Raw genomic sequence first — 17,117 nt, 5'->3', positions numbered from 1 at the left:
CGTGACTCTTTTTGAATTATATTTTTCTCAGGGTATATGCCCAGTAGTGGGATTGCTGGGTTGTATGGTAGTTCTATTTTTAGTGTTTTAAGGAACCTCATACTGTTATCCATAGTGGCTGTATCAATTTACATTCTTTCACTTTTATGATTCTAGGCTGAAGCACAGCTGGCCTTGCTTATTTCAGCTCAAGAATGAGACCTAAATGGACATAAAAACTCTTTTTGAATATTTGTTTTCAAGGGAATTACTCAAAACCTGCCTACTATATGCAGTCTATGAGTAATTAGCTAGCCATTTTTTTTTTTTTTTTTTTAAATAAATTTATTTATTTATTTATTTATTTTTGGCTGCGTTGGGTCTTCGTTGCTGCGCACGGGCTTTCTCTTGTTGAGGTGAGTGGGGGCTACTCTTCGTTGTGGTGCGCGGGCTTCTCATTGTTGTGGCTTCTCTTGTTGCGGAGCACGGGCTCTAGGTGCGCAGGCTTCAGTAGTTGTGGCACGTGGGCTCAGTAGTTGTGGCTCGCGGGCTCTAGAGCTCAGGCTCAGTAGTTGTGGCGCACGGGCTTAATTGCTCTGCGGCATGTGGGATCTTCCCAGGCCAGGGCTCGAACCTGTGTCCCTTGCATTGGCAGGCAGATTCTTAACCACTGCGCCACCAGGGAAGCCCAGCTAGCCATTTTAATAATGTCAAAAACTCACGGTCAAGTGAATTTTAGATAATCCCAAAGTAATTGTTTAAACACAAAGTAATGTCCAAGAAATAATTATATATCCACTCAGGTATTACTGAGGTCACTAGAAAGAAAAATGCAGCAAATATTTTGGTGCATTTTTTGACTGTAACCATTTAAAAGCAACTTTACTTCCATTGGCAGGAGAATTACAGATTTCTATGCTATAAACAGCAACAGATTGGGGCATAAATCAAAACTTTTAATGATTTTCTCTTTTGTAGAGGAAGGGAGTTTTCAGAAACCCATAGGCATTTTCTTGGTGGGCTAAGGGGTCTTTCTTTATGCAGATGGGATTTCTAGCTTTAAATTTATGGGAAGCTTCTATTTTCTAAATCTTGCCTGACAATCAGTGTTTCACTCGTTCTGGACCCAACATAGCTTCTCATAAAATATTTTGCTTCTAAGTGAGTTGTGAAAATGGGACTCACAAAATGATGATAGAAATATTGCTTTTAAAACTCCTCCAGAAGCCTTCAGGGTAACAAAATAGAATGTATGAGAAAAAAAAAAAAAAGCCTAGTTCGTGTTACAAAGGTGTAAAAGAAATGGGAGGTGGCTGCTTCTTACTGGATGCAGCCCAAAAAACTCATTAAAGACCAAAATTTACTTGTATAATCTCCTTCGTTAAAATAATATTAAGATAGTACTGAGATAATTCCAGTAGAAATTATAAGACACAACTAACATTAATTCCAGAATACTAAAAACTGTTAAGAGGGAAATCAAAGAACATTTTTCTTATGAAATTTTAATCAAGAAAGAGTGACAAGAAGACATCCCAGATATGCAAACCCTTGGAAAATAGATTCCTCATGCACTATTTCTGAAATAATTATTAAGGATGTACTTTAGCAAAACACAAAAGCAAAGCCAATTAAGGAGGAAACCTGAGATCTAACAGAGAAACCAGCCAAGCAGTACACAACAAAGAAAGCCCACAGTGACAGATGTGGAACAAACCCATAAAGGGACTACACTGCACCATCCAACTGATGATATGGTCAAGGGGCCATGTTCTAGTGACATGACAAACGAAGCCTATTTTCTTCTAACAATAAGAATAAGAAACGGCAAATAGAACCTGTAAAAAAAACAAAATATTTACATGAAAGTTGTGGTCTAGATGCAATTAAACCAGACATGGTGTTATTTTGAACACATTAGAGAAGAGAATCCATGTGACCTTGATGATGGGAGAATTCCCCTTTCAAGACTTGAGGTTAGTCATAGAGAATTCCCTACTGACCATACATTGCTCAGTCCTGTGGTAAATACTCTCTATGTAATTATACCACAATTGCTTTTCGTTACAGTTGTAGGACAGAATGTAAATTACTAACCTTGAGGACATAAAAATAAGGGTTTAACCAGCCAAAATTGGGAAATTTATAGGAAGGAGAGATATAGGAACATATAGGGAGATAATTTCTTTGTCTTACCTAATAAGTCAAGAGATACGAAGTAGAGATTTAAGTATACTATTTAGTTACAAAGGCAAGAAGTACAGAGGAACCTCCCACTAATAAACATTCCCACTTGACATGACATGAAATCTGTCATTTACTTCAGGTTCATATTGTTCTAGGGAAAAAAGCATTCTATCCCCTCTTTAGAACATAATTCTCTCTCTAGGTCAGGACTCTTCTGATTCCAAGAGGCTCCTCCTGATTATACAGACAGCTCAAATTTAGAAAGCACTGTTGATCTCTTACTTCCTGTGTCAAGGGCAAGTACTGGGACAAAGAACAGAGGGTACACAAACAACAATCATATTCTCTCACTATCAAAATCCTGCTATTTGGCTGGTAAATCCACCCCTCCCCAAGCATTCTGTGGTCCAACTCCAAGCCATCCTTCCAAGGCCATTTTGGCCAGTGCCTGGTACTCCCAATTACAGAAGATGGTCTGACATACAGTAATGGAAAAATCATGGATTTATGTGATCACACTGGGTTCACACCTTGCCTCTGTCTTACTTCTCTGAAACTTCAGGCAAGTTACTTAATCTATCCCCACTTTAGCTTCCCCATCTGTACAATAGAGGCATTGGTATCCAGCTCACAAGTCTGTATTGATGATCAAATGAAATAACATACAAGGCATTTAGTAAAGTGCTTGGCACATAGTAGGTGTCTGGAAATGTTATGATTTAGCTTCCTTCCCTTCACAGATGAAATTTGTTGTGTTGAATATTAAGTGTTCTTAATATATTGTTCTTTTTTCCCTCCATTTCAACACATGTGGTCATTAGGAGAACTTTTAAGAAATGTTCTTTCGCTTCTCAATTTCTACAGTTCTCTGACCAGACGCTAATTAAACAAGTAGAACCATGCTAGTTAAGCATCGCCTGGGCTAGACCAGAAGTGGATTGTTGCTGCCACCTGGTGGTCACAAGGGGAATTTGAGGCAGCATTTCATAGAAGCTTGTTTGCTAAGGTCCAAGTGGCCAAGGGCCGCCCTGCCCCTCACCCCTACTCTTATTAGAGCTTGGTGAAGACAAAAAGCCTCTGTTTATTTTCCAAACATAGTGTCTGAAGAGGGAGATACTTACTAGTTTGTTTCCATCATTTGGATTAGAAATTAAGGTCAAGACTGACCATGGGCAAATATGTAAAGCTGGCAAAGACTGACTTTGAGAATCTGAGATTCTTTCCTATTCCTCTTCCCCACACCTTCTTTGGTTTCCCTTGTCCTTATGCCATATACCCTATTGTTCTTCCTCATATCAAAATCTGTTCAGAAAAAATAATTCTGATAAGATAATTCACTCTGGGGTATAAGTGACTAACAAGGTTTAATGTGACGTCTCCCCCTAGAATGTTTGCATTTTTAGTTACTCTGTTTTTTAATAGAGGAGTTATATATGTACATGGTACAAATTACAGAAGATCCTCCCCTCCGCCAAACCACCGTGTTCCATTCTACAGAAGCACCTCTTTACCTGTACTCTTCCAGAGATCTTCTGCCCATATATAAATATACAAATATTACTTCTTATTTTTAAAAGGCAAATGCTATACAGGCTATTCTGCATCTTGCTCTTTTCACCTAATGTATCTTGGAGATTATGTCATGGTGTTTGCACTTTCACAGGAATTATAACCGTCTTCCTCGGGCGAAAAGAATAAAGCTCTCTTCCTACAGGTTGAGGGATTGTCAGGCCAGGTTAGAAGAGGTTTGAGGGGGTGGGCCTCCAACATTAGCGAGGATATGAATCACCTGGGTAGCTTGTAGGGTGTCTGATTCGGTAGGTCTGGGGTGGGGCTGGGAATGACATGTTTAAGGAGGAACGTGGCTGATCCTAATGCAGGCTCTGTAACCTCACTCTGAGAGTCACTGCTTAAAAGTAGAAGTTCTCGGGCTTCCCTGGTGGCGCAGTGGTTGAGAATCTGCCTGCCAATGCAGGGGACACGGGTTCGAGCCCTGGTCTGGGAGGATCCCACATGCCACGGAGCAACTAGCCCCGTGAGCCACAACTACTGAGCCTGCGCGTCTGGAGCCTGTGCTCCACAACAAGCGAGGCCACGACAGTGAGAGGCCCGCGCACCGCGATGAGGAGTGGCCCCTGCTTGCCGCAACTGGAGAAAGCCCTCGCACAGAAACGAAGACCCAACACAGCCAAATATAAATAAATAAATAAATAAATAAAACTTCTAAAAAAAAAAAAATGTAGAAGTTCTCAGCCCTGGTTGCATGTTAAAATCACCTGGGGAACTTTTTAAAAAAATTCTGCTGACTAGCTTGGTCTGGGCTGGTTCCCAGGTGAAGCTACAGTGTGGTCAGGATTGAGATTTAATGCAGTGATTCTCAAACTTGGTTGCTTATTGGAATCACTTGGGAAGCATTAAAAACTACTGATGCCGGGGTCACACCCCTAGAGATAATAATGTAATTGGTCTGGGGTGTGGCCGGCGTACTGGGAGCTTTGAGAGCTCTCCAGGTGATTCACGTGTGTGCAGTCGCATTTGGGAAAACTTGGTTTAAGAGCACCTTGTTTAAGAATATGATGACTGAAGATTCCAGGCTGGTGAGGCTGATCAATCAAAGAATGCGTGTGTCTCTGGCACCACTATTCTGGTAGCCGTGGGAAAGCAGAAGTAAAGCTAACATGTTGTCTTCCTCTATTCTTCTTTAGTTATAAACAGTTTGTACTGTTTGATAAATATTTGTTCAACCAGAACTCTGTTTTCTGTCACTGGTATGGTAGGAAGACATTAGGACAGCTAACTGTCTATCCTTGATCAATAAGATCGATCTAATGAGATAAATGGGGAGAGAAGACCAAACCCCCATTTCCACCCCAAACCAAATTTGGCCTGGTCAAGCACCTGAAGGAGCGTTCCCTCTGGTCTGGCACGGCACTCCTCTATCAGAGAAAGCTAGCCTCCAGGATCTTTTCTGAGACATTCCACACAAAAGTGTTAGTGTATCTGCATTGACTTCCACTAGTCAGCGGCATTTTCTTGACTTCTTTGGGCAACGATAATTTGACAACATTTTGATTGGAGGAACCTTCTCTGAAACTCTTCAGTGATGAGGCCCCACCAAAAGCGGTTTCCCTATTTAGTTCCATCAGCCCCTTTCGATAAAGACCACCTTAGAGCTGAAGACAGAGCCCGTTTTCTATTTCCAACTTCAAAAATAAGTTGAGAGTTTTCTAATGACCTGTCTGGATGGCAAACAGATTACTTTTTTGTTTTTAACTTGATCGGGCGTAAGAACAGGAGAGAACTGTTAACATTTCTCTGGCTGTGCATTTTGGCAACACACCAGCTTCAGCTGTTTAATTTACAGCAATATGGCTGCGGGCAAGTCGGATTAATGAGGGAAACTAAAGATTTAGAGCTAAATATTAAATTTATCTTAGTCTTTATTTCTTGCTGTTCCAACTAATAAAAAACATTCCTCTGGGATATTCTAGTATGAATGTATCTAGTTTGTGGTGCTTTATGTACAGCCAGAAAGACATGGAACCCTAAATTACACATGGAACGGCCAGAGCATTTGTTTTCTCTTTATTTTATGTTGATGGTATAACCTCTACTGGTTGGGAATGTGATACATTAATAGGGTTTATGTTGGAAGTAGCTTGGCCTAGGTTTTTCATTATAGGGTAGTAGTAAGCTTTTCTCTTTTGGGAATTTACTGCAAACTGGTGCCCTGCATCAGCGGACCAGCAAGGATGCCAAAGAAGGCGCTATGGTGAAGGCTCGCTCTAAGTTGTGGATCTTGATATTTAAATCGGACTTCATGCATGATGAGTACAATAGACCCCCCTCATCAGTGGTTTCACTTTTGGAGGTTTTCAGTTATCCAAGGTCACCCTCGGTCTGAAAATATTAAAATAGAAGATTCCAGAAATAAACAATTCATACGTTTTTTCATTGTGCGCCATTCCAAGTAACATGATGAAATCTCATGCTGTCCAGCTCTGTCCTGCCCGGGTCGTGAATCATCCCTTTGTCCATCATATTCTGTTAGTCGCTTAGTAGCCATCTCGGCCGTCAGATCAACTGTCACGATACCGCCATGCTTGTGTTCAGGTAACCCTTACTTTATATAATAAGGTCCACAAGGTGCAAGAGTAGTGATGCTGGCAACTTGGATATACCAAAGAGAAGCAGTAAAGTGCTTCCCTTAAGTGAAAAGGTGAGAGTTCTGGACTTAAAAAGGAAAGAAAAATACGATGCTGAGGGTGCTAAGATTTACAGTAAAAACAAATCTCCTATCTGTGAAATTGTGAAAAAGAAAAAAGAAATTCATGCTACTTTTGCTGTTGTACCTCAAACTGCAAGAGTTACTGCCACAGTGTGTGATAAGTGCTTAGTTAAGATGGAAAAGGCATTAAATTTGTACAATAAGATATTTTGAGAGAGAGACCACATTCATATAATTTTTATTATAATATAGTTATAATCGTTCTATTTTATTATTAGTTATTGTTAAGATCTTACTGTGCCTAACTTATAAACTAAACTTTATCATAGGTATGTACATATAACAGTATTGTCGGGGAGGAAGAAATTTTCCTCTGCCCTTCTAGTTTCTTGTGGCTGGTCTAAGAATTAAATTGACATGAGACAGATTAACAGGAGAAAATCAAAGTTTAATAACATGTAGACATGGGAGAGACCCAGAAAAACTGAGTAACTCGCTAAAATGGCTGAAACCCCACTTTAAATACCATCCTTAGCTAAAGACAAAAGAGGATGTCAGTGCAGGGTTTGGAACTTCAAAGTAGAGGAAGGCAATTGACAATGTTTGCTGGGCCAGGCAGAGACAATGGGACACAGAGAGGAATTTTAACAAGTAGACTTTGCTAGGTTCCTTCTTGCTTACCCCACCTAGTTCATACTGTAGTTATCTATGGTGGTTGCTCTATTCCCGTGATAGGTCCTCTATCTGAATTCTTGAGACAGCTAAGGGGACAGGTCAAAGTTTCTTCCTGAGTCTTTTGAGCCTTGATTGTTTTCAGCTCGAAATAATCTGCATGCCAAAGAGACATTTTGGGGTGGCAAATTTTGCTCCCCTACAGAATATTTAGGGTTCTGTACCATCTGCAGTTTCTCTTTTTTTTTTTTTTTTTTAATTTTTATTTATTTATTTATGGCTGTGTTGGGTCTTCGTTTCTGTGCGAGGGCTTTCTCTAGTTGCGGCAAGCGGGGGCCACTCTTCATCGCGGTGCGCGGGCCTCTCACTATCGCGGCCTGTCTTGTTGCGGAGCACAGGCTCCAGACGCGCAGGCTCAGTAGTTGTGGCTCACGGGCCTAGTTGCTCCGTGGCATGTGGGATCTTCCCAGACCAGGGCTCGAACTCGTGTCCCCTGCATTGGCAGGCAGATTCTCAACCACTGCGCCACCAGGGAAGCCCCCATCTGCAGTTTTAGGCATCTACTGGGGGTCTCGGAACACATCCCCCGTGTATAAGGGGGGATTACTGTGTGTGTCAGCACTGCAATCAAGGAAGGTGGATGACAGTTTTGCTTCCTTCTTACCCGTTCAGTCACTGCAGCACCATCAACTGAATCCTGCCCTTAATATTCTGGTGAAATGACTATCCATGACAGTTCCCGAAGAATTGACAACGCAAAGTTTTCTTCTCCGACCTTATCCTGTTTAACTCCCCTCCTGCTGTGGGTCCTGGTGGCCCTCTTTCCTCTGGAAATCTTCCTCCCATGGCTTTTTGAGCCTCCTCAGTTCTGGGCTCCCCTCCTTTATCTGATTGATACTCTCTCTTTCCTTTATTCTTTATTCACTAGTTCCCATCCCTTCATGTTCCCCTAAATGTGGACATTCACAAGGTTCTGTCCTGTACCTCGTCTGTTCTCACTCCATCCTCTCCCAGGTCACTCCTGTAGTTTCTGCTCCCACCCATGTGTTGATGACTCTCAACATCTCCAGTGCCAACCTTTCCCAAATCCCAGGTCCACGAGTGCAGCTCGATCCACATCCCACAGCAATCCAAACTCAACCAAATTGATTGTAACACTTTGCCCACAAAACCAATTCCTTCTTGTGTCATCAGCTTCTCAGTCTGGAAGCTTCTTCCTGGCTCAACATACCAGCCCAGCCACTGCAGGAATTGCTTCCAAATCCATCTTCTCTATCTCTACTTCCACTTTCTATTTCTATACTTTATTATTCCTCACTTGGGCTATTCCTGTAACTTTCTACCTGGTTCTCCTTAATTCCAGGATTTTCCCCTTCTGTTTTACATAATGCTTTTTAAATCTCTTGCTAAAGTAAAATGTGTCCAAATCCTTTGGCTTATCACTGCCTACAGATTAGGCACTGGAGAACCTTCAACAAGGCACACATTTACCAACAACAGGGCTCAAACCCAATATTTTAGCATTATTCTTCCATGCTCTTTTTGAGCCAAGCTCCTTCCATTACCTGAAACACCATACCATGTTTTCACTAAAAAACATTTACCAAGCATCAAAAGCTGCGAGCTGCTGCCAGGAATACAACAGGGATACAACATCTTTGTCAACTCTCCTTAATCCTGGTCCCATTGTTTGGTTTTTATATATGTAACCCGACTCAAATCTTTTGATAATAAAGTAAAATATGCATAACTAAATCTGTAAAATCCATTGAATTTGTTGGATACCATGTGATTTGATGCCTCAGTGTCCTTGCACATGCTGTTCTCATTTCCTGAAGTACCCTTTATCCAGAGTTAACCTCCATTCCTGGTCTTTCACTTCCACCCACTTGCCATCTATCTGGCAGATTCCTTCATGGAGGAGAAGCATCAGGCCATGGGTAACAGTTGAAAAGGAGGGCTTTTCCAGCTGACATCACTGAGCACCTGTCACCCACCAGCTCCTGTGTTAAGTGTACTCAATGCTTTGTCTCACTAACCCTCCCAACAACCCTTTCAGATAGGTTTTCATTGTATCTTCATTTTACAAATGAGGACATTGAGGCTTAGAGAGGTGAAGTGACTTTCCACGCAGTTTAATACCAACACTGGCGCTTAATGTCAACCCTGTACTGCTTCCCACTCATAACAGGTGACAAGTAAGTAGAATACAAGATATTTGTGCTATAAACGCAACCATACAAAACATGCATAAGAAGAGAGATTGGTAAGAAATACCACAAAGTTTACGGTAGTGGTTATGTGAGGTGGTAGGAATATTGAGCAGCCCACCTCAATTTTAGCCCAGCATTTTAGCCCAGCAGCTAAAATGTCAGCTGCTTGCCCGTTCCCTCACCCCCCAAGAAAGGCTGCCTACTCTGTGTTCCTGTGGCATTTTTCATACATCGCTACTATAGCAGCTCTATCACTGTGTAATTTTTCTGTTTACCTTGTTTAACCTGATGGATTGAGCTCCCCAAGAGAAGAGATGTTTCTTCACATCTTTCAACCATCAGTGCTTAGCAGAGAGCTTGGCACATGAAAAGTGCCTAGTGGTTATTTGACGAATGAATGAATGGTCTCTATTCTAGGCTCTGTGGGCCTATGATCTCTCTCACAACTACTCAACTCTGCCTTTATAATACAAAAGCAGCTATAAGCAATACATAAATGAATAATCATGGGTGTGTTCTAATAATACTTTATAGACAATAAAATTTGAATTTCACATAATTTTTACATGTCAAGAAATATTATTCTTCTTTTGATTTTTTTTTTTCCAACCGTTTAAAAGCCGTTGTTAGAGTAGATCTGGGGTATCTGGATAAAAAAGGAAACAGCCAGATTTGGTCCACAGGCCATGGTTTGCCAAGCCCTGTTCTGACCCCTCAAAATACCCATCACAGTTCTCAGCCTGGGTACTGTTCCATTGTCCCACGTGGAAGAACAGTGCTGGAGGTGTGGTTATGGGACGCAGCCCACCACTCAAAACTATTTGGCATGCCAGTGCACAAAACACCTCTGCCGAAACCCAAACTGAAGGGTCTGTTAGAGATGCCCCACTCAACGGCATAAAGCAGCCTGGTGAGTCTCGCACAAAGTCCTGTTTTTTTATCCATTAACAGAGTTATTAGTTAATCTCCTAGGGAGAGGAGTTGAAAGGCTTGCGAATAGGGTTGCCACATAAAATTGGGAGGGATGGGCAGACTGTGAGTGGTTATTTGGGAAATATGTGGACATGTGCTTTCAGGAAGGCAGCAAGATCCATCAAAGGGCCCGCGTCCAAATGCATCACGTATGCCAGATAGCTTTTGATCTGTTACAAATAAAGGAATTAAAAATTCCCAAACAAAGCAAAACTCCAGAGGATGGTGCCAAGGTAATGGGATTATAGCACTGAAAACAGGTCAGTGGAGAGACCTGCCTTTTAAATCGACACAAATAGCTCAAAAGTGCTGGGCTACTGCTTCTCTAAACCTAGAAGCGTTTCTGAAGCTTTGTAGAAGGCCACTCTTTACATAAAACTTGTCTTCCCTGTTGAAAACAGGCATTCGTTGCTTCTTGAGTATCTCTCAGAGAGGGCACTAGGGGGATTTGCCAGACTTCAAAGCAGGGGAAAGAAAAACACTTCGAGATAACACTCTCTGGCGTATGTATAAATGTCAACTGCCCCACATCTCCAGGATTCATCTCACACTCACTAGGGTCCTGAAAAGTTGAAGAAAGTGAACACTAACATTTTAGGAGAGTTTAGCACGTGGTGTACCAGCCACAGCTAACTGCCACCAGCTGAGTCCAGCGATGGGCTTGTGACTTCTTTGTGCCTCAGTGTATTCATTTGAAATGTGAGGTAGTTGCATGAGGCTGTGAGGGTCTTTTCTGCTCTACAGTTCTGGGATCATAATATACGTTCCTATTTGCGTGTAACCTGAATTTCACCAGATCGCACCAATGTTTGGGTATGAAAAGAACACAGTATTACTTATATAGTATTCTGACCCAAAACCTTTAACCTGGATCTAATCATGAGGAAACAATCAGACCAATCCCAATTCTGAGACAGTCTACAAAACAACTGGCCTGCACTCTTCAAAAATGCCACCATATGGAAAAGTTAAAAAATTTAAAAATAAGTCACAGGGATTGTTCCAGACTAAAAGAGACAAAAGAGACACAATGACATACAACTATGAGGATACTTGGAGTAATTTGACTAGGGACTATATATATATTAGTTAAAATATATGCACTATATAATATAATTACATATATTGCATAGTATATAATAATGATATTGTGGTTATGTAAGAGAATGTCCTTGTTTTAGAAAATATAAGCTGAAATATTTAGGGGGAAACTGTCATGGTGTCTGTATCTCACACTCAAATGGTTCAGGGAAAATGTGTGTGTGTGTGTGTGTGTGTGTGTGTGTGTAGAGAGAGAGAAAGAATAAAGTAAGTGTGGCAAAATGTCAGCCACTGGTGAGTCCAGTGGAGAGCTCTAAAAACTTTTGTTGTACTATTCTATCCACTTTTCCGTGGGTCTGAAATTTTCTAAAATTAAAAGTTGGGATAAAAAAAACATGTGTCAGGGCTTCCCTGGTGGCACAGTGGTTAAGAATCTGCCTACCAGTGCAGGGGACACGGGTTCAAGCCTTGGTCTGGGAAGATCCCACGTGCCGCGGAGCAACTCAGCCCGTGCGCCACAACTACTGAGCCTGCGCTCTAGAGCCTGCGAGCCACAACTACTGAGCTCACATGCCACAACTACTGAAGCCCACGTGCCTATAGCCTATGCTCCACAACAGGAAAAGCCACCACAACGAGAAGCCCGCGCACCGCAACGAAGGGTAGTCCCCGCTCGCCGCAACTAGAGAAAGCCCGCGCATAGCAATGAAGACCCAACGCAGCCAAAAAAAAAAAAAAAAAAAAAGTGTCAGACTTCCTACCAGGGCCAGTGCCCTGAAAGAAGGGAAGAAACTGAGAGAAGGCAGGCAAGTCAGGGGGTGGGGAAAAAGTGCTGTTTTCTTTGGGGGAGGCTGACATCTTGGGCACATGCAAAAAGGAGAATGAGATCTTGGAGGCCAGGCTAGACAGATAAGAAGGCCAGAGGAAGATGCTCCCAGGTCCCACTCTTCTTAGAGGCAGGACTAGAAAAGAGGGCTCCCTGGGACCCGAAGACTTCTAACAGAGAAAGAGAAGCCACATTTCCAATGCTGACCAGAGCAATGAGGAGCAAAGGGCTCAGCACTCAGGAAAATACCGATAAGAACCTTTTAGAGCTTCAGGTGGTACCCATAAATTGGAGCAATTGGGATATCATCTTAAAGATTGGGGAAGTTGTGGTACAGACTTCCAGTTACAAGATAAATAAGTACTGGGGATAGAATGTACAACATGATGACTATAGTTAGCACTGCTGTAGGGTATATTTGAAAGTTGCTAGTCTTAGATCCCAAAAGCTCTCATCACAAGGAAAAAATATTTTGTAACTATATGAGGTAATGGATGTTAACTAAACTTACTATGGTAACCACTCAGCAGTATATGTCTGTCAGGTCATTATGCTGTATACCTTCAACTTATACAGTGCTGTATGCCAGATATATCTCAATAAAACTGGAGAAAAAATGTTTGGGGTTATCTCTTCCAAGAATGTAGAGAAAATCTGGACAGATTTGATCTGGAAAAGTCCAGCAAGTTCCTTGCAGCCCATTTGAAGCATCACTGGGTTCATTTTGAGATGACGAAGTTACCAAGAGAGGGGATTTGGGGGAATGTAGGTGGGTAGGATGCAGAAGGAAGACAAGAAGCCAGTTAGGACAGAAATAAGTAGAGTCCCGGCCAGTTTAGATGGTGGCCCAATGGGAATCCCTACCAGATGGGATTATCCACCTCAGCCTAGTGAGTAGAACAATGGGTGCTTTTGGCAGACCCAGCAGTCCTTGACTTTGTATCTGTCGCTCTGGGGGCTTCCCTGAGAAGTGTGTTAGAGACAAAGTCTGAACCTAAAGATGTAGAACAGTAGTTCTCTCCCATTAAATGAGCATTGGAATCACCTGGAGGGCTTGTTCAATTCCCAGACTGATGGGCCCCACCCAAGAGTTTCTGATCCACAAAGTGTGGGGAGGGGCCCAAGGATTTGCATATTTAACAAATTCCCAAGTGATGCTGAGGCTGCTGGTCCTGGGACCACACTTTGAGAACTGCAGAGAGCACGACAGAGAGCAAAGGAAGAGAAGGGAGCCAGCTGTGCTAGCCCTGTGCAAGATGGAGAAAGGAAAAGGGACCAACCTTTTCCTGAGCAGCCAAAGAACAGATTAAATATTTAAAATCTCAGTTGAGTTTTTTTAAAAGTTGCGGGAGAGCCGTGGAGCAACAAGGGAGGATGATGTCCCCTTGCTGCAGAAAGAGAAAGAAACCTTGCTCGTGGGGTGGGATTGAAAAGTGAAGGAGGACAGCACAATGAGGACCAAGGCCGCTGGAGGCACGGGCTCCAGTTCAGGGACCCGCCAAGGGCGGCTCCCCTCAGACGCCAACAGGAAAGGCGACAGGTTTCCCAGGCCTGAGCTACACCCGCCTCCCTCAGCCAATGAGGCTGACCCCTGAAACCACACAGCCTGCTTCCTCAGGCCTTTCCTGACACCTGTCCCAGGTAAATACCAGCTAAACTGCAGGTTAGTAAACTGGCTTATCACACTAAATCTTATTAAAATATGAGCTACCGTTTATTCAAGGTTTAAGTTAATGGGACCCTCATCATCACACCGTGAACTGCATTATTACTCATATTACAAATAAGAAATCTGACACTTGGACAGGTTGAGTATCTTGCCCAAAGTTACAGAGCAGGAATGAACTTAGATAATACTGCTTCATCACTTTTCCTCCTGGAGAGGAAGTTCCCCCTAGGAAACAGGAGGTATGGGGGCATAAACCTAGAGAGGAGAAGGAATGAGGGGCAGGAAGGAAAACAACAGCTGCCACTGCAAAAGGAAGGCTTTAGCGTTCATGCAAACCCGGCTGCTCCTTCTGAAATCATCCTATGAGAAAATCTTGCAGCCGTAAACTGACCTATTTTCATCCTGCTCTTCTGAGTTAGAAATCCCTCATAATGTAAAGCAAATAAAGAAGAATGCCCGACTCATATTCCTCTTAAAACCTGCTGCCTAACCAAGGAGATTGTTCAGTTCAAGCCTGTTTTCAGCACACAATGCCCATAACTGGACCCCAAGCACATCACCAGCTGGTGATCCTGTGAAGGAACGAACACAGAGTATCATCCGTGGATCTCACTGAGGGGCTGAGAGGTGCTTGCTTGGGAGAGGCAGGCAGGCATCACAAACATGAATAAAAGCCTGCAGCATAGGCTTAAAGAGCTTTGATCTGTTTGTAAAGATGGTAAAAACAGCTCCATGGGAGCCAAAGCCAAATCCAATACTGTAAAGGAACATTTACTAGAGAGCAACTTCCCTCCCGGGTACATATTTGCATGAGGTGTAAAATTTCTGAACATCTGAAGAAGATAACAGCTGGGAATCTTATGACTTAACTACAGTCACACTAATGCCCCAAGCCAAGTTTAAAACAGAAACAATGCCTTCAGCCTCAACCACTACCCCAAGTATTGCCACAGTGAGAATTTGTCTTCTCTAGACCCTTGGTCACTATGAGCAAAAACAGAAACATATTTACATATCAACTGGGAAGGAAAATTTACTTCTTTCATGCTGTTTTTGATGACAGAAAGTCAAGCAGAAATGCATTCCAACTTTTTACACGTCAACGATAATATTTTATCTTGAATTCTTACCTTCTAAATGATTGGTTTCTTCTCAGGGCAGTGTTGTTCCTGGGGAAATAATGGGAAAATACTGAATAACTGTAAAGGGTTAATATCAATTGAGCTAACAAAGCATTGGGGTGCTTGCCCTGGAACGGGGCCCTTTAACTCTCCCAGTACTTTCTCAAAAAATAAATGTCATGAAAAGTGTTTCATCCATCATGCTGAGTTTCAGGGATAGCACGTTATCTCAAGAGAACTGGGAAGACACTGCTGGCCCCTAGCATTCAATGAAAAGCAATAGGTAATGCGCTCAAAAGGAAAGCAAGTTTGGTATTTTCTGTTCTATTTCGGTACCCTCTGCTATATTTAGTTTCATGGTTAAGACCTATGTGATGAGTCTATATAGTTTTATTCTTGATAATTTCTATTTAGTCTATCAGTTGATCACATACCATGAGATTTGGAAGCAGGTAGTGGGCCCCAAATTGCTGCAAAAATGATGTCAAGCTCATGAGGTAAGAGGCTGAAGGAGAATGTCATGAAAAAGAAGACCTACAATCATATTAATAAGGAGCACAACCCATTAGAAAGAGATCGTTGCTTCTTAAATATTTTGTTTTGCAGAGCAAAAATTGGCAGAATGAGATACATATGTTTCTTAAAGCCATTAGTTAACTCACTGCATTCAAATCTTCTTCCAAGTCATTCAGTTAAGATAAAACTTAGAGATCACTACTGGAATTTCCCCTGGCGGAGCTGGGAACTTTCCATTCCCCAGCAGTGCCAGGCCCTGCTGCCCTCCACTTACTGCTCCCAAGAGGTGACAGATCTGCTGTGAGAGCTTGGGAGGAGAAACTGACCATGCCCAGCACTGTATTTAGCCTTTCGGGAGCAGCCTGTTCTCTGCTGTCTCCTAATTGGCCACTCTGTGTGCCTCCAGCCTGCCAGAGCGGGTGGGAATTATAATTCGAGTGAGGAAATGGTAAGAAGCCCATTGGGCAACAGATCTCCACTTGTTTACTCATCAGCATTACCTGTAAAAAGGCAGATGGTAGTTTTCATCGAAGTCTCTCCCAAAGAGGACAGGTTGTCCACTGCCACAACAGCTAAGAAATACAAACACATCCTTTTCCTTTATAGGCAAAATGGTGCAATTTGATGTAACTGCTCTCACTACAGATGGGCCAGGACGTGGCCCACCGCACCTTACCCTTTGCTGAGAAAGGACATCCCCCTTGCTGAGGGGCACATGTTAGTTCACACCCTGTATCCATGCCTGTGTCTTCCTGGGTCAACTTCAAACATTGCTTCTGCTTAGCCTTCTTGCTTCCGCCCAGTTTTGTTTGCCATTCAGCACAGAATTGGATATCATGGGCTCCTCTACTCTGTGGTCCCATGCAGATCAGTGCCAAGCAGCCCTTCCTGTAACAGAGTTCAGTTGCATTTCAGGAACACAGCATGGGTTGAACCCCTTTGCAAGCCTAACTTTCCAAACTACTCCAGAGACTAGAAATGACATTGTTAACAGGCCCAAGCCTTGGTCATGCCTACTTCTTGGACACCTCAGTCTGTTAACTCAAACTTTGGTCTTTATACCACATTACCTTCTGGGCTTTCAAAGACTGACATAATTAATATTAAATACGTCAGAAACTAATGTGTATTTAATAATATTTATGGAGTACCTATAATGCACCAGGTGGAAACATGGACCCTACATACAAGAAGTCCATAAGGAAAAAATAATAAACAAACAAACAAAAATACAATAATGTTTAAATGTCATAATAGAGGACGAGAGACATGAGCTGTGTGGCATTATTCCAGCTCTCTGAGACAGGGTGGATATAATGATACCTCATCTCTCAGGTTTATTGAGGGGATAAAAAAAGAGCATGGCATAGAGAGAGTATGTATTATAGATCACTCTTTTTAGTCTCCTTATTGTTCCCACCACCTCTCCCACACCATAACTGTGATAGAATTGTGGTGATTGTAGCATGCCCAGATAGGATTAAACATTTAAAATCTCCAAGAGAAGACTGATTACTTGGTCTTCCCACTTTGGGTACCAGCATGTATACTGCCATTGTCAACTGGAGTTTATCTGCCCAAGCCTTTGATTCAAGGAAGTAAGAGTAAGTGTAAATTATTGAACCCACACCATGGATTAGAACCATATACAGGTAACTAATGTGCAACCATGTATACCAATTTATAAATAGCA

General features: G+C 42.3%; 1 long non-coding RNA gene across 6 annotated transcripts in view; it reads left to right on the top strand.

The window, feature by feature from the left end:
• LOC103011793 (uncharacterized) overlaps positions 1–17,117 on the top strand; it is a 220,440-nt gene that overhangs the window by 115,005 nt on the left and 88,318 nt on the right. The window lies entirely within an intron of this gene.

This window comes from Balaenoptera acutorostrata, chromosome 8, assembly GCF_949987535.1.
Source record: "Balaenoptera acutorostrata chromosome 8, mBalAcu1.1, whole genome shotgun sequence".
NCBI classification, from domain to species: Eukaryota; Metazoa; Chordata; class Mammalia; order Artiodactyla; family Balaenopteridae; genus Balaenoptera; species Balaenoptera acutorostrata.
This window is presented reverse-complemented; position numbering and strand designations above follow the sequence as displayed.